Here is a 19,427-nt window from a genome sequence, read left to right as displayed (position 1 = left end):
TAATGAACATTCATCCTCCACTGTTTTTAGTTTTTGCCATAAATAAAATGTTACATGTACATGAATTCTGGACCTAACCTTCTTATTCCCTCTTCTTAATGTAATTCCTATCATCATCTGTTGTAATCACATTTTGAGAAATTATACTGTAGACCAGAGGACAAAATCCTTGCAAAAGCTCAGGGATCATTCATGAGTGGATTGAACACCAGAAACATGTGGAGATGTCCACTGAGAAAGCTGGTGCTCAGGCCAGGCATGGACGCACACCTGTAATCCCAGTTCTTGAGAGGCTGAGATAGGAGAACCGAAAGTTCAAGACCAGCCCCAGCAACTTAGTGAAGCCTTCAGCAGCCTAATCCAATGAGACCTAGTTTCAAACAAAACAACAACAACAACAAAAGCAGCGCTCAGCTTTTCCCGGAATCCTTACTTAAATACATCTCTGTGGCTGTCACAGGGAGGGAGTGTGGGCTGGCTGAAGGGTTGCAGTCCACGGTTGCAGGAAGGCTGCCTCAGACGCTGAGACCTCAGTAGCACAGAAAGGGCTATGGTGGTGGTGTTTCCCAGTGCAGACGGTATGATGGACTCCACCCGGGTTGTGTGTAGCCTTTATCCTTATTCATTCCACAGTGAAAAGCCTGGCGACTGAGGGTTGAAAGAGTTCTGGTTGTTCAGTGGCCAGACACAGCTCTCAGGACCTGAACTGTTGGCTCGACTGAGAGTGAACCGGGAGAAGCCAGTGACTTGGAGGCCTAGGCAGTCACCAGCCTCTGAGGGAGCGGAAGCTGTCGACTTCCTCCCCTCAGTACAGACAGTCATTGTTCTCTGCCTCTCAAGTGTACTTGTTTGGGGTTGTCTCCACAGCATGCACAGGTCCACCATGATTTGCTGACCATAATGGTACTTCCTTGGGGCCCGCCCAGTCACATCTTATTGTTATATTGAAAATAAAAGCCATTATTTAAATAACAGAAGGACAGTTCTGGGGAACAGGACTTAGTACCTGAAGGGAGAATGGGAGAGTTCCTTTGAAAATATTTCTCAAGCCTTCTTGATATAAGATTTACCTGGGGTGTTGGTTAAGTACACAGATATCCAAGTTCCCCTTTGGGGTTGCTGACTCAGTGGGGATAAGCTGTGTCCCTGAAATTGTGCGTGTGTGTATGTGTGTGTGTGTTTGTACATTTTGGTGTATTGGGGATTGAACCCAGGGGCATTCTTCCTCTAAGCTACACTACACCCCTAGATATTGTTATTATTTTGAAACAGGGTCTAGCTAAGTTGCTGAGGGCCTCTAAGTTGCGAGGCTAGCCTCCATCCTGCAGTCCTCCTACCCTCTTAAGTATTGGCAGTGTAGGCGTGCGTAGTGAGGGAAGCTACACAGTGAAGGCTGTTTTTAAAGTGGTCAGACCTGAAGTTCCTGATTCCCACACCGCTCCCCTCCTGGCCTGGAAGGCCCTTCTCTCATTCCTCACTCTCCCAAACCTCTGTGCTGGGCCTTCCCCTATTGCATTTAGTCCCAGTTGGGCGTCTGGAACTTTCCTTAAATTCCCCACCTCAGCCTGCAGTTTTCATTCTGTCCCCCGCACCCGAGCCTCAGGGTACCAAACAGTTTGCTGTCCAGGTCCTCAGAGCTCCTGGGCCTCCTGTGCTCCACACCCAGCGTCTTTTCTCACCACCGTCCCACTGCGCCTCCTCCTCCTCTTCAAGATTTCACAGCCATTTCCTAGAAGTCTTAGGTCCCCCGGGCCTTGCTAGTTCACCTTGTCTCTCAGCACTTTGGCCTTTTCTTACCTAGAACGCACAGAGCTCTTGTAGTTACTGGTTGACTTGTCTGTCTCTCTCTGTAGGCAGCACAATGAAGACAGTCTTCACTCTACCTTAAAGTGCCCGGCACAAGAGACATAGGGCTGCAGGAACATTTTCAGAGTGAACTTCAGACTTGTAATAACTTTATTAAATGATTACAGTCAAATAAGAAGATAAGAAATTGTGTAACTCCAGGCATGCATGCATTCAGACTTATTTAGACTAATATTTAATTAACCTTTATTATACATATTAATATATATATACTAAGCATATAAGTAGACAGAAACATTGGTAAAATAATTATATGCTGAATGAAAGATTTGCTGTGTAAAAAGTTTCAAGGATGACAGGCATATGAGGCAGTGTGTATATAATGGGTGCAGTGCTGACAATGTGGTGCTGCTGATAAAAGGCATTTTTCAGGGCGAGAGAAGAATGGTTGGGCCCTCCAGGTCCAGGAAAGAGACTGCACAAAGGCCCCGTGGTGGTGGTGGTGGGGGGTGATAGTCAAATAAGAGTATGGACGAATGTGTGTCTGAGGCAAGAGAAGAAGAGAAGGCTGTGTCCTGAGCACACAGCTTCTCACAGGCCCTTTGGGGAAGCTTTATATTTGTCCCAAATGCAACGGGAAGCCGGTGGTGTGCTGATTTGGGTGAGTGTGCGATTCCATCTTTGTGGGACTTTATACTGCCCAAATTAGGATTCTCTGTTACTTATTTTTGTTTAGACCATGCACTATCTCCAGGACAGGAAGCACGTCTTCTATTTGTCAGTTCCCAGCATCGAGCACTAGATAATAAATAGAGTAGGTGACCAAGAGAGGTGCGTGGCTTGTTTCATTTCAGATTTGTGAGGCTTTACAGAAACACATTTGGAGTTAACCAAATCCTTGGGAGAGCTAATAATGATTTGTATTTTGTATTATACTTTTGAGGAATGAACGTGAGGAGTGGACAGCTGGTTCTCCATTACTATCTGAACTGAAAAAATTCAGGAGCTGGTCCAGTGTGGGAGCTGATTGTCAGAATTAGAAGAGCCTGCTTCCTTTGCTTAGTCAAGTTATTTTATTCTTCATTATACTTAAAGTTTTACTATTATAGAGACATTACATTTTTATGTGTGTGTGGTACTAGGGACTGAACTCAGGGCCACTCTACTGAGCTACACCCCAGCCCTATTTTTTTATTTTTTAAAATATATTTTTATTAGTGCATTGTAGTCAAACATCACATTGGAATACAAGACTTGTGAGGGTATACAAGCATATATCATCCAATTAGCCCTTATCCCGTCCCCGTACCATTCCCTCCCCCCCTCGATCCCAAGCTTGATTTGGTGATTAACTTTGATACATTTCTTTACGTACATCATGCATTTTAAAGAGATTCCATCTTCCCCCATCCCATTCCTCTGATTGTTCACCTTTATTGCTCTTCCATGGGGCCTTTTCTTCAACTAACTCTCCTCTTATTACCCATTTCCTCCTAGTTTTTGCATATTAGGGATAGCATCTGATTTTCTATTTTCTGTGATGTTTCTCTGTGTATGCATATTGCAAGTTCCGTTCCTGCTCCTGAAGGCCCTGCCGCCGGCCATGCCCCATGGCATACTCCGATGCCGGCCTCGCTGGCTTCAGCAACAGCCCGGCCTTGCCTCATGGCAGGCCCCGATCACTACCCCGCTGACCCCGGCTCTGGTCTCACCCCTCGGCAGGCTACAATCCCTTCTTCAGAGGCCCCAGCACTGGCCTTGCCTCACAGCGGGCCCCAATCCTGGCCAGGCTGGTCCCGGCACTGGCCTAACCCCTCAGCAGGCTCTGATCCTGGCCTCGGGGGCCCCAGCACCAGCCATACTTCATGGCAGGCCCCAGTCCCAGCCTTGCTGACCCTGGTACCGGCCTAACCCCTCGGCAGGCTCCAATCCTGGCCTCAGAGGCCTCATCACTGGCCTTGCCTCACGGCAGGCCCCAGTCCCGGCCTTGCTGGCTCCAGCACCGACCTAACCCCTCGGCAGGCTCCAATCCCAACCTCAAAGGCCTCTGCACCAGCCTTGCCTCACAGCAGGCTCCGATCCAGCTTCACTGACCCCAGCACCAGCCTCACCCCTTGGCAGGCACCAATCCAAGCCTCGGAGGCCCTAGCACCAGCCATGCCTCACGGCAGGCCCCGGTCCTGGCCTCGCTGGCCCCAGCACCAGCCTAACTTCTCAGCAGACTCCTGTCCCGGTCTCAAAGGCCCCTGTACTGGCCTTGCCTCACAGCAGGCCTCGGTCTTGGTCTTGCTGGCCCCAGCACCAGCCTAACCCCTTGGCAGTCTCCAATCCTAGCCTCGAAGGCCCGTGCACCAGCCTTGCCTCACAGCAGGCTCCAATCCCAGCTTTTCTGGCCCCAGCACCAACCTCACCCCTCAGCAGGCTACGATCCTGGCCTTGAAGGCCCCTGTACAGGCCTTACCTCTTGGCAGGCCCCAGTCCTAGCCTTGGCTTCACCCTCGGCAGGCTCCAATCCCAGCCTTGGAGGCCCCAGCACTGGCATTGCCTCATGGCAGGCCCAGGTCCTGGACTCTCTGGCCCCTGCACCAGCCTAACCCCTTGGCAGGCTCCAATCCCAGGCTTGAAGGTCCTAGCACCAGCCTTGCCTCACAGCAGGCCCTGGTCCTGGACTTGCTGGTGACAGCACCGGCTTTATCAATCAGCAGGCTCCGATCCCGGTCTCAAAGGCCCCTGCACCGGCCTAGCCTCACGGCAGGCTCCAATCCCAGCCTCGTTGGTTCTGGCACCGGCCTCACCCCTCGGCAGGCTCCAATCCTGGCCTCGGAGGCCCCAGAACTGGCCTAGCCTCACGGCAGGCTCTGGTACTTGCCTCGCTGGTCCCAGCACAGGCCTAACCCCTCAGCAGGCTCCAATCCTGGACTCGCTGGCCCCAGCACCAGCCTCACCCCTCAGCATGCTCCAATCCTGGCCTCGGAGGCCCCAGCTCTGGCCTTGCCTCACAATGGACCCCAATCCCGGCCTCCCTCCCAGCCCTATTTTTTATTCTTTATTTGGAAACAGGGTCTCACTAAGTTACGGAGGGCCTCACTTAAGTAGCTTGTGTACCATTACTGGGAAATATTGAATGTGCCAATATTGGGAAATAGTTTCAAAATATATGTGAAAATAGCTCAGGTATTAGAAAGCCTGGAGATAGGACAGGCATTCAGACAAGGGAAGAAATCCTGCAGAATTCCAGGCACCAAAGGTCATTAACAAGAGAATAGAGGAAGCCCAAAAGCCTAGGGTCTTTTACATTTATAAGAGAAGAGGACTTCCTCAAGGATGTGGGGGGATGCCATGAACCTTCAAGAGATCTCAGACTCCTGATAATCAGTTAACACATCTTGGTGTATAACAAAAAGGGTGAGATCTGTGCCAGAGACAGGGCAGTCTACAAGAAGGAATCTCCACATCAAAAGACCTGCCCTGGAAAAAGCGTAGATCTATTCTGGTTAGAAGATGAGTGATATAAAATACTCTCTATCCAGAAATCTCGGGTGACTTCTTTTCAAGTCACCCCTTATACTCTCTCGGGTATAGGGTATTATTAATCTATATTCTGTCTTTCCATCCTTGTAATAATAAAGCAGCCTAAGCTTGCAGAGTTCAGACTAGAATTTTCTATACCTAGTTCAGAACAAGAACCCGTGGCTACATCTCTCCCACCATAACAGTTTGGCGCCCAATGGCAGGGCTCCATGGTGGCCTATGGCCACTGCATCTTGAAGTTTAGAAACCCTCCCCAAAACCTGATTGGATCCTGGTGGATGACTGGATTACTGGTGCCAACAGGCTCTCTCTGATATTGGAGAAACCCCTGCCACCGCTTCACTAAGGCAGAATCTCCAGGGTAGGGGAAAATTCCCCTTTAAATTATGCAAGAAAGACTAGAGGGACTCCTGTAAACAGTTAAATCTAAAAAAGGCACATAATACATCTCCAGGAAAAGCCAGCCAGCCAGCATTTCTTTCTAAACAATAGCCAGGTATGCCTGCTAGGTAAATGGCTGCACCCTGCAGGCAGACATAGCTCCTTATGCATAAGAAAGTTCTGTATGCATAAGAAAGCCTTCTGGTATGTATAAGAAAGCCCTCAGGGTAAAAACAGGAAAAGAAGAGATCAGTATGGAGCCACTGCAAACCTCTTGTCAGCCTGGGATTCCTATTCTCACCAAAGTTGTGGTACATTGTTAGGGAAGCAAATTAATAAGAGTATTTTTGAGAACTGCAATTTTTTCTTATTAAGAACCTCATCCAGATAGGGAGGGGATCCACAGTGGGGTTTAGGCGGGGCCGGGTTAGGAGTGGCAAAATCCAAGCCCATAGATAGCCTCCTGGTGGACAGTGAGGCCACTCTCACCATCTCCACGCGCACAGGCACCCAGCTGGATGCCCCTGGCTGGACCACTCAGCTTTATAGGGTGTAAGGAAGGAGGGTGACTCTGCGCACTCTCCAATCATACCCTCTCTCTCTCACATGGGGTCTAAGCAATCCAAAGTGGAAACCAGATCTCCACTTACATGAGTTCTCCAAAATTGGGAAAATTTTGAAATTCTAAGGAAGAAAGCTCTCATTTTTTTCTGCACCCAAGTATAGCCACAGTATGTGCTGGGGGACAGAGAAATTTGGCCCCTTTAGGGAAGTCTAAATTGTAATACCATACAGCAATTAGATCTATTTTGTAAAAAGGAGGGCAAATGGATGGAGATAGCTTATCTTTAGCTGTTTTGCTACTTAAGGGACCACTTCAATTTATTTAAAAATTGCAAAGTTGAGACTGTTTTGGCAGCCTTGGCTAAAACCGAATCAAAACCTCAAGTAGAACAGGAAAAGCTAGAAGAGGGCCTGTGGGAGCCACAGCTCCCATAGAACCCCCTCTAATGCCCAAAGGATCAAACCAAAACAAGGGCCCTCCACCTCATGGTAATGACCCCGGTGATCAGGAGACCCAAGAGATGACCCATACGGGAACATGGCATCCAGGGCTAGGAGGGCAGAGAGGGATGATTCCTCTCATCTCAGTAGGGGGTGGTGGACCGGGTCAATACGGGTCCACCAGCCTTTCTCACTAGCAGAGCTGAAAGAAGGTAAGAGAGGTATTAGGAGCTGTACTACTGACCCTGACCAGTACATAAAGGCATGCAAGTTACTTAGCTCTTTGTATAATCTTACCTGGAGGGATGTTAAATTACTTCTTGAGCAGACCCTGACTTCATTAGAAAGAGACCGGGTATATAAAGAGGCTAGGGCAGTGGGTGATGATTATTTTGATGCCTCCACAAATGAGGACTCAGATGACAGACAGAATATTCCCACAAGGGAGCAAGCAGTACCACTTATTGATCCCAAATGGGACCCTGATATTCCGAAAAATGAATGGGATAGAAATCATTGCCTGTGCTGCATACAGGAGGGATTAAAGGAAGCAAAGGTTAAGCCTCTCAATTACAGCCAATTAGCAGCCATACATCAAAAGCCCAATGAGGCTCCTATGACCTTTTTAGAGAAACTAAAGGAGGCCATGGTAAAATTCTCAGATACAAGTTTTTAACCCAATCTTCACCAAATATAAGGAGGAAACTTCAAAAACTGATGTCAGATCTGGAAAACTATGATGGAACAATTAGTGCAGGCTGCTAACTCAGTGGATTATACTTGAGACTTGGAAAGGGAGAAATGGGAGGGAAAACATCATAGGGAAATCCTGGCTGCCATGTATTTAAATGCCAAGTCCACAAAAACCCCAAACCCTGGTATAGGAGCATGTTGCCCCCACGAAAACCCAGCTTCAGGTCTGTGTCAGGTGTGGGAAGTCAGGGCACTATAAGAGCCAGTGCTCTCAAACAAAAGGCTACCAATGCCTTCCAATACTCTGTCTGTGGTGCAAGGGGGACCACTGGAAATCTGAGTGCTCCCAAGTCTGGAGGGACCTGGGGCCCTTAGAGCCAGAATCCTGATGATGGGCCCCAGGGCTACCTCTCCAGGCTCCCACTACCTGTGTAAAGATGGAGGAACCTTGGGTGACTTTAATGGTGGGCTCACAAGCTGTCCAGTTCCTAGTGGATACAGGCACCAGGTTCGCTGCCTTACTGTATTCTCCCGGTCCAAGATGCTCTCTTCAAGTAACAGTTTAGGGCATCTCCAGCAAACCCTTAGAATGCTTTTTTAAACTCAAGAGATCAGGCGACCTCCACTTCTCCCATTTTTTCTTAGTTATACCAGAGACTCAAAGCCCCATTGTTAGGAAGAGATATAATGTCGAAAGCTAAAATAAAACTAACTCTCCCCCCAGATACACCTGGGTGCTTCCCTCTTTTAGAGGTGAATATTAATTTGGCAGTATGGATAGATGGGAGAACTGTGGGACAAGCCCTATTGGCCAAACCTGTTCTCATTAAACTAAAAGATTCTGTTATGGTTTGAGGGTGAGGGTTACCGTTTGGGGGTGACTTTCCCCCCAGGGATCTTTGTTAGACCCCTGGGAATAATTTCCCAATAAAACCACAAAAACAGAAAAAGATAAAAAGCGTGGGTTCTTGTCCTGAGCTAAGGATAAATATGCAATAGCCTGGACTCTTGCTGAAGATTTAAAGGAGCTTTTTAAAAAGATAGAAATACAGAAGACAGTTACAGCCTCATGTTACCGAGGGGGTGTTCAAGCAAATTCACTGAGATACAAAACACGGAACAGACTTTTTATACACGACACCCTCCATTTGTTCACATAATTCTGATGTAGTAAAAGTCCCTGTAAGGTACCTCCCTTTACCCTGTAAGGTAGCCCCATTACTTTCCCGCCAAGATGTCTCTTTTCACAAAGGTCATGGTCGAAGGTCGACCCCCTCCTCCTATCCTGCTAGATTATCCAATTATGTAAACCTGGTTTGAGGAAGTCCTAGTTCCCTCTCCTATAGACTTGCTAATTACCTTTAGCTAGCTTAATTTACCTTGGAATAGTTGCCTGCTTTTTTTGGCATAAACCAAGTCCTTTCACCAATTTTTGAACTATATTAATAATCGGAGCTTTCTCAAATCTTCCTAGGCCATTCCTAATACCGGTACAGATTCATTTGCCTTTCCTAGGCAGAAACAATACCTCCTTAGACTAGGGTTAAAGGAAGAATTGTTGCCCGTCGTAAATTGCCTACTAAACCTAGGTCTATTAATAGAATGCGCCAGCCCTTACAACACTTCTATTCTGGGCGTAAGGAAAGGACAAATGGCGCTTGGTGCAGGATCTCAGACTAGTTAATGAGGCAGTGATCCCGCTCCACCCGGTGGTCCCTAATCCTTACACCCTATTGACTCAAATCCCCAGTGGGACTCAATGCTGCTCCCTATTGATCTTCAGGATGCGTACTACTGTATTCCTCTCCACTCAGAGAGTCAGTTGCTCTTTGCCTTTGAGGATGGGGGTGGGGGGCAGACAAAAGTTAACGTGGACAGTGCTACCTCAGGGGTTCAGAGACAGCCCACACATATTCGGACAGCTATTGGCTCAGGATTTAGAGGACTGGAATTTTCCCAAGGTTATGCTCCCTCAATATGTAGATGATCTCCTGCTAGCCAGCCCTCCCAAGAACTCTGGGGAAAAGCAACAAAGTCTTTTCTCAACTTCCTAGCTGAGAGAATCTATAAGGTTTTGAAAGAAAAAGTTCAGCTTTGCGAGGCTAAAGTCACTTATCTGGGAGTCATACTCAAAGGGGACTCGCGTTCCCTGGGGCCCGCGAGGGTGCAGCCTATTATGGGCTTCCCCCTCCCCTGTATTCTGCAGCAATTTAGGGGATTTGGGGAGCATATGCTATTGTTGCATATGGATATTGGGCTATGCTGAAAAGACTAGACCTTTGCACCACCTTCTGAAGGAATGCCAGGAATGTACTAAACTCCTTGAGTGGCCCCCTGAAGCTGAGCAGGCATTTGAAAACCTAAAACTACCCTTAAGTAAAGCTCTGGCTTTGGGACTGCCTACCCAAGGTAAGTTTAACTTGTACATCTCTGAAAGGAGGGGGGTTGCCTTAGGAGTATTAACACAGGCCAAAGGAGAAACTCACCAGCCAGTGGCTTATCTTAGCAAAGAAATTGATTCTGTGGCTCATGGATGGCCAGCCTGCCTCAGGGCAATGGCGCTGGTCGCTATCCTGATTCCTGAGGCCCACAGTCACTTTCCAGGATTATACAGGCACTCAAACTTGTGTCTTTTCACTCTTCCTGATCATACTCATTTTTCTTAATTGATTAAACAATGAGGCTGTTCATTTTAGACCTTTTCCAATTGTTATGTGTTCAATCGCTGAAGGATGCTATCTTACAGTCTCCAGTTACATTGGTGACACTGTGGCTATAGGTGATTCTTTAATATTACATTTTTGGACTAACTGTAGCATTCCCATAGGACCCATAATATGGGTAAAAGATTCAAAACCAATATTTTCTATTCTGCTTACCAGTCTAAATTTAAAAATTTAACAGATCAGTCAAAGCCTTCTAATGCCAATTTCTCTATTATTCTGCCTCAAGCCACTTTACTAGATACTGGTACCTATAGGTGCATTAAAATTCAAAATCAGTACCCTAATGATATAACATATAAAGAATCATCCAAAATATTTATTAAAATTACCCAAAAACCTATTTCAGGTCTCCACAGTACTAATTTATGGATTCACATGGCACAGAATATACTAAATACATCTCACTTTTGTATGTTTAAGCTTAAATCAGCAAAACAAGTTTTAACTTCTCATTTAATTGATTTAGGCCTAACAGCAAAGGATATTAGAAAACAAATAAACCTTCATCTAACATCCTTCGTGTGTTTTAATGGATATGGTGTTATGGATTTGGGAGAGTATGGTTGTGGGGAAACTGTTCCTGGGGACCCCTGTTAGGGTCCCGGTCACACTTTCCCCCAACCCATAACAAAACCCCAAAATGACCAAAAACAGAGGAAAAAACTGCAGGTTCTTGTCTTAAGCTAAGAATAAATATGCATAGATTGGACAGTTGCTGAAGATTTAAAGAAGTTTATTAGAAAGAAAGAAAGAAAGAAAGAAAGAAAGAAAGAAAGAAAGAAAGAAAGAAAGAAAGACAGAAAGTAGAAATACAGCCCCATGGCAAAATAAAATGGGGGGGGGGTGACTTGAAATGAATACACCAAAGGGATTACACGTGGACCGGACTTTTTATATCCATGACCTCCATCTTGTTTACGTAATTCTGACATAGTGAATGTCCCTGTTGTCGCGACCCTAAGGCTCTGACCAGCAGAGCCTAGGGAAGAAACACACGAACGCCGACTTTCTGATGAAGCTACTTCCTCTTTAATGCTTCCCCTTCAATGTGCACAGCAGGTAAATATATCACTCCACCAACCCCAAGCTTCCCACAGCTAGGGCATGCACATTTCTAACCCTCTCATAGGTGGGGTGGTGGTAGCACGAGGCGCTGCGTCACTGATCATCTATAGGGTGCCTGATAGGGCTCACTGCGCAGGCTCAGGGCACCACCAACCTCGTGAGCCTCATGACGTGGCAACATGCCTAGGCTCCATCTTGAGCCACCGCCCCATCCCGGTCTAGCCGAGTGGGCCCCAACACCTGTAAGGTACCTTCCCTTAACCCTGTAAGGTACCTCCCCCAGCAAGGTGTGGCAAGGTATCTTTCATGAAGGCAAGGTCAAATCCTGCTCCATCCTCCCTAGATCATCATGTAGATCTGTCATTAGATAAAGGCCTAGTTCTCTTCTCTTAAGATCTGTCTTTAGATAGAAGAAGCCCTAGCTTTCCTCTATTGACTTGTTAATTACTTTGAGCTAGGTTAATTTACATTGGAATAGCTGCCTGTTTTAGGCAGAATCAAGTCCTTTCTTTACCCATGTCTGCCGCCATTTTGACACAACTATTTTGAAATATATCAATTATTTTCTTTTGAAATATATTAATAATCAGAGCTTTCCAAAATCTTCCTAAGCCTTTCCCAATACTGGTACATATGGCTCTCATAAAAAATTTCAAACGTTAGGAGAACCCATTCCAACATCAGTGATTGTTCTGGGAGACTGTCTGCAGGTGGGACCAATGCCTTGTCATCACAAGTGCAATCACACTATAGATAGTCCAGTCCCAGTGTCGGACATGCATCTCTCCTTAGGTTGGTCAGTCTTCTGTTTTAATTTTTCTTATTTGATCATCCCTAAAGGCTTCCAAAGCTGCTGTTATGTTGGCAAACTCAGGATGATTCTACTCACTCCATCATTAGCCTCCCATTTGCAAATTACTCATTCTCTTCCTCCTTTACCTCCTGATTGTAATGATAATTTACATCTTTGGTCTACAGGCCTTGTTGCAGGGTTATCACTCCCTTTGGTAGTCATCCCTGGATTAATGTTAGGAGCCTATATGTGAATTAATCCACTAGCCTGTTTAGTCACCAAGATGGTTAATAACAAAGCCTTAGCTTTGGCAGCCATCAATACTGAACTTGGCAGAGTACAAAGTACGCCAAGCCACTGTTTAAAACAGAGCAAAGCTGGGCAAGGTGGTGCACGCTTGTAATCCCCGTGCTTGGGAGGCGGAGACAAAGAGGATCACACAGGTTCGAAGCCAGCCTTGCTGGCTTAAGAGACTCTGTTTCCAAAAATATAAAATAGGTCTGGGAGTGTAGCCTGGAGGTAGAAGGGTTCCATTCCCAGTACACCACCAAAAAAAAAAAAAAAAAAAAAAAAAAACCAGCAACAATTGATTATTTCCTTCTGCTTCATCATCTAGGATGTCAAAAACACCCTGGGATGTGTTGTTTTAACATCACTGATAACTCAAAAAAGGTAACTAGTTTAATATCAGACATGCAGAAGCACCTAAATCATATCCAGCAGTATAAAGGGTTTGGGATATGGTCCCTCATGGAGGTCATGGCTCCTGCCCTTTGTAACTCCCTTTTTAATTCTCTTTTTGGACCATGCCTGCTAAACTGTATTGTGAGTTTTGTTTCCCAGAGGCTTGAAGCTTTCAAACTCCAGATGGTGCTACAAATGGAACCTAGGATGAACATTTACTGAAGCCCCTTGGATGGTCATGGAGACTCAAGACACTCACCCATCTGACTCCCTCAAAGCCAAACTGCTTCCATGCACCCTAAATCCAAGGGCCCCCACTTTGTCCCTGTTCAGCTCAAAGAAGTTAATGACCGACTTCGGTGTCCTTATTTCTTTTTACTACTTGGGCGAATGTAAGTAGTAAAAAGAGGGGGGAATTGATGGGGACTGAGCTTATGTTAATTGTTAATAAGAGCTGTAAGAATCAAAATGTATTTCCTATGTTCACCTTTGGCCTGCCAGGTGTCAGGAAGATACTAGAAAGAGGGGGGAATGTACCAGTATTGGGAAATTTTGAATGTGCCAGTACTGGGAAATAATTTTTAAATATATGTGAAAATAGTTCCAGTATTAGAAAGTCAGGAAATAGGACAGGCATTCAGACAAGAGAAGAAATCCTGCAGAATTCCAGGCACCAACGGTCATTAACAAGAGAATAGAGGAAGCCCCAAAGCCTAGGGTCTTTTACATGTCTAAGAGAAGCGAACTTCCTCAAGGATGTGGGAGAATGCCATGAGCCTCCAAGAGATCCCAGACTCCTGATAATCGATTACCACATCTCTGAATGTAACAAAAGGCATGGGGTCTGTGCCAGAGACAGGGCAGGTCTACAGGAAGGAATCTCCACATCCAAAGACCTGCCCTGGAAAAGGGGTGGATCTAGTTTGGCTGGAAGATGAGTGATATAAAATACTCTCTATCCAAGTCATGCCCTGTATACTATCTTGGATATAGAGCATTATTAATCTATATTCTGTCTTTCCATCTTTGTAATAATAAAGTGGCTTAAGCTTGCAGAGTTCAGAATAGAGTTTTCTATACCTAGTTCAGAACAAGAACCCGCAGCTACATCTCTCCCACCATAACAGCTTAGGCTGGCCATGAACCCGATATTCTCCTGTCTCAGCCTCCCAAGTACTGGAATTACAAGCATGCGCCACCAGAGCCGGTTTATAGAAACATTACTAGGGCCCTTAAGGGACGCTTGGGTCTCTAAAAAGAGTTTTTGAAAATATTAATATCTAATGAAGACTAAAAGATATATTGAATTTGTCAACTAATGTCTTTGGGACATTTCTGTGAACTCCAGGTACTAGGAAACAGCAATAGTTGGGTGAGAGCAGAGATATCTGTGAAGTGGAAGCAAAGTTTCCAGGGGCTGGCCTTGAGTTTTGCCTCAGTGCTGTCCTCTCAGAAGTGAATAGCACGTGTGGGTGTTGCCAGTAGGTTTGTCCCTGACTCAATGGACCTGTTTTGACTTTAGTTTCACCGGAAACCAGATACTTTTCTCCGTAACTTATGGGCACTATGAAATTTACTGCTATCATGAGAAAAGTGCGGTGAACTTTGGGAGGTGTAACTTTGTCCTGTAAGCCAAAGCTTTGTGTTTCAATAGATTTCACAGATCCACTTCTCAGACACAAGTTCTTTTTGCAAGGCCAGGATTTCATTAGGATGCCAGTGTAGCTAATTCTCAAATAGTGCTTTCTGGGCCTGGGGATATAGCTCAGTGGCAACGTGTATGCTCAGTAAGTGCATACACTTACTGGGTTCAATCTCCATCACTAGAAACAAAAACAAAAGCAAATACAAAAAGGTGAACTTGTGGTTTCTGAATTGTCATCAAAATTTTCAGAGTTATTTATCCCCCTGCCCAATAAATTGTTAGTTGTTGGAGGGGTATCAGAAGGGAATGAGACAGAAAACCCTTGTTGAGATTTTGGGGGTAAAAGAGTTTATTACAGAACACCCCATGATGATTTGAAACCTTACAAACTCTGTATGACAGAGGCGTGTTCCCACTCTAGACTTTCTGAGACTTGTTTTTTCCCCTCTAGGATGTTCTCCACTTTGACTCCTGGATTTCTACAACATCGTTTTCAAATGTGGCAATTACATCTCATTGAGTGAGTTGGTGACCATGGAAAATTTTGTATTAAAAAGTTAAAGATGAATAAAAGCATTCTATTAGTGAAGGAAACTACTTTTTTCTCACTTATTCAGAAAATACGTCATAACACTGATTTGGAGTTTTAACGAATCAACAAGTCACCACCTAGGATAAGGCTCTGACCATTCAAATCATCGCGTTGGTCTCTTGGATTCTTTCTTCCTCAGAGAGGTTCATCTCAAGTCCGCTGCTCTGTCTCAGAGAGTCTAAATCAAGGGTTACACACTATAGGCCAGATCTATCTGGTAAGCTTTTCTGTAAGCAGGTTTTTATTGATGCTTCACCAGACTATTTTAGTGACATCTGTGGCTACTTCTTGTGCAGTTTGTATTGCCCCAAGAGAACTTTCATACCGAGTGATTTTCCAGAGGTATTCTAAGGATACCCTCAGGAGCTGGCTAGCATGGCTAACAAAAGACTAAGTCCAGTGTGCTGGGAATATTTTTATATGCCATTCACTCATCCCAGCAGGCAGATTCTGTTTTGCAATTTGGTGATATGTGAAAAAAGGAGGTGTTTGGGAAACAAATGTTGTTGAGTCCTATGCTCAGTCTACCTCTGAATGTTCTTGGTTGACTTACCTTACACACACACACACACACACACACACACACACACACACACTTTGTCTGAATAGACATTGGAAAGTGCAAAAAAAATAATAATCTAGGTTAGTTTCCTAAGAGTATTTCACAAAAAAATAATCTAGGTTTCCTAAATATCCAAGACAGAGATGGCAAATGCATGAGCAGTACCTCCCTTCTGTCAAACTAATGGTTCTCTGTTCTCTTTTAGGCAGAGCCTCAGAATCCTTTAAATGTTCCAGGTCACCACCACCAATTAGCTGATTAATTGGCACCTGATGTGTCCCTTTCAAAGCTGGCTTTACCGCTTTCTAACTGTGTGAGTGAACATCGCTCCACTGTTCATTTCTTTTTCTTTCCTCTTGTGCTAAGATCCAGACCTTGAAGGCAGAAATTAGGGAGACCAGAAAAACCAAGGCATTCCCAGCAGAATGCAGAGTCCACTGGGGAAGCCACAGGAAATGAACTGGAGGCAGGAGGGAGGAGCCAGCTGAAGGAATGCTTCAAAATTCAGGCCATGGCTCTGAGGAGCTGGCTTACGCAATTTTGTAATCTGCCAAGTCCAGTATGTGCAGTGCAGACCGGCAGGCTGGAAATTTTGATAGGAGTTGTTGGCAGTCCTAGGTCTGGAGGCAGCCTGCACGACAGGACTGCTTCCTCTTCCAGGGGCCTCGGGCTTTCAAGTCCCTCCGCCGATAGGACCAAGATCACCTGAATTATGGAGAGTGACTTGCTTCATGCAGAGACTGCTGATTTCAGTGGTAATCCCATCAAAACTTACCTTCAGACTAGCATGAGGCTGACCAGGGTCTGACCAAGCAACTGGGCACCTTCATGCGCCTGACTTGTAAAATTAGCTATTACTGTCAGAATGGGATTTTCAGTGATAGACAGATTAGTGGTTTTAGATTTTGTTTATTTATGTAAAACTTTAGAGAAGAAATGTTGGTTAGAACAAAGGTAAAATTATGTAGGCAAAGCAGCTGATTTAAAGATAATTCTTAAAGAAGTAGCCAGTGTAAATGGTATATGGATTTGGTAGTTTAAAGAAGGTGGTATGGAAATGACTGAGATTAGAGAAATATAGTGATAAGTGACAGAGACCCATTATGGTCATACCATACCAAGAAATGTTGTGCCAGAGAGAGGGTCAGTTAGATGAACTGTTCTGCCCTGAAAGGTCACAATCAAAAATAAAACTCAACCAATAAGTAAGTGTGAAAAGCTTCTTTCTTGCTATAGTAATACAATAATGCATCTTGTAAAGATATTAACATTTTACCATATTTTATCAGTGTAAGTTTTCCAATCTGCTCTTTAATTTTAAAAATAATTATAGCTGGTTGTGGTGGTATGTGCCTGTAATCCCAATCCTTGGGAGGCTGAGACAGGAGGATTGCAGGTTTTTTTTTTTTAATTTTTTTTTTATTGGTGCATTATATTCATACAACTTATTGGGGTAAAAAACTTGTGGGTACAAACATGTACTCATCGCTGATTTCACCCCTACCCAAATCCCACCCCATTCCCTCCCCGTCCCTCCCTCCCTTGCTTGGCTTAGTGATTGACTTCGATATGTTTAAGTACATTGTGAGCTTTAGAGATTTTCCTCTTCCCCCCTCATTTCTCCTCCTTTAGGTTGACTTGTTTGCTCCTCTTTTCTCCCTAACTCTCACATATTAGGGAAAGCATCTGATTTCTTATTTTTTGTGCCTGACTAATCTCACTTAGCATAATGTCCTCCAGTTCCATCCATTTCCCTGAAAATGATGTAATTGAGTTTTTTTTGATGGCTGAGTAAAATTCCATTGTGTACATATCCCACAGTTTTGTAATCCATTCATCTGTTGATGGACATCTTGGCTGGTTCCATAGTTTGGCTATGGTGAATTGTGCAGCTATGAACATAGATACACATGCATTAGTTTGGTAGTTTGGTTTCTTTTCTTTTGGGTAGATACCCAACAGTGGTATTGCTGGATCAAATGGTAGATTTGTTCCCATTCTTCTGAGGATTCTCCATACTGTTTTCCAAAGTGGTTGCACTAATTTGCAAGGATTGCAGGTTTGATGCTAGCCTCAGCATCCTAGTGAGATTCTGTTTCAAAAAATAAATAATAAAAAGGGCTGGCAGGGTAGTTTGAAAGTCAAATGCCCTTGGGTTCAATCTCTAGTACTAAAAGAAAAAAATTAAAAACTGTATATGCTATTTTGTAAAACAAAAAGAAATTTTATGTTATTTAAGCAGTTAATCTTTGGCTTTATGATTTATATATATGATTTTAAACTCAGAAACTCATTCACAGTTCTGGTTTTTAATTCACAGATCTAATATCTTTTTTGAGTGGGTATTTGGAAAGAATGTTTGAAAAATCTTTAAGTTTTTAATGAATCTGGGATTTATTTTATTCCATTACTATGAGGAGTAGATCTAAATTAATCTTATTTCCCTTAAATTTACATCCAGTTATTTATATACAAGTTAATGAATAATTCTTTTTTTCTAGGGATACCACCCTTTTAGCAAATTCTTATATGCAACAAAACTAAATTTTAGGCTCTCTTCTCTGGGTCATATATCTGTATATTTTTCTTCATTTAGTAGTGCTTATTTTAGTATCAGAGCTTTATCATATATTTAATAATTAGATTGGCTAGTCTCATCTGATTACTCATATATTTCATTTAGAACTTTCTGATAAGCTCATCTATTTTTCCTTTCCTGAGATCATCAGAATCTAGTTAAATTCCTCAAAATTTTTATGGAATTTTTAATTGGATTTTGTATGAATCATAATGAGAGTTATCAGAATTCTGCAGAGAAATAGAACCAATAGGCTACATATAGCCTTAAATGTTGGACAAATGAGTATCTTACACATGTGCAAAGAGAGTGAAAGAGAGAAAGAGAGATCATGGCATTGGCCCACAGAATGACTGAGGCTGAGAAGTCCTACAGTCTGTCATCTGCAAACTGGAGACCCAGCGAAAGCAGACCCAGGGAGACCTAGTTGTGTAGTCTGAGAGGTTAAGAGCTAGAGGACCAGTGTTGGAGATTCTAGGTTGAATATGCAGCCCAAGAACCAGAAATGCTGAGGGCAGGAGAAGATGATATCTTAGCTCCAGGAGCCAGGCACAGTTCACTGAAGCCTCTTCCTGTTCTCCCTGGGACCTCGGTGGGTTGGATAGTGCCAGCCCACAATCGAGAAAGCCATCTGCTTTCTGCAGCCCACCAACTCAAATGCCCATCTCTTCCAGAAATAGAATAGCGGACCCACTCAGATAGTATGCATAGCCAGATACCTGGGCATCCTGTGGTTAGGTAGACACATAAAATTAACCATAACAAGGTTGTAATAGATTGACATTTGACATCTATACAACATGTTCAGTCATCTTCTTATATTTCTGACTATAGAGGAGAGATAGAGTTAGTGAACTCATCTAAATTAATAATAAAGGCATTTTAATCTCAGGTGCCTTTCACTTAATTTGGAGATATATATATATATATATATATATATATATATATATATATATATATATATACCCAAATCAATATAATATATAAAGTCAAAGTGACTTTAATTATTCTACATTTTAGCACCCACCAGTCTGGTAAAGATGTAATCCAATAATCAAGGATCCAATAATTGGCCTCAGAGAACTGAATAGAAACAATGATATAGTTAGTGAATAGATTAAAAGACCCCTTTTCTGCTTCTTGGTGCTGGGGACGGAACGTAGGGGTGCTGTACCAGTAACTGGTTGTCACCATGTAGGTCAGCGCAATTAATCGGAATTCCTAAGGCCTGTTTCTGTCATGATGTTTCATGTTATAGAGGAACAGTGACCTTGTCACTAACCATTCTATTTCCCTCAATCATTTCACTACCATCTTCTTCCCCAGCCCTCTGTCCCCCATTTAAATTGAGACAGGGTCTTGCTAA

This window comes from Muscardinus avellanarius (genome assembly GCF_963383645.1).
Source record: "Muscardinus avellanarius genome assembly, chromosome: 13".
Lineage (NCBI taxonomy): Eukaryota > Metazoa > Chordata > Mammalia > Rodentia > Gliridae > Muscardinus > Muscardinus avellanarius.
The sequence above is the reverse complement of the archived record's forward strand: the minus strand, read 5'-3'. Positions refer to the sequence as shown.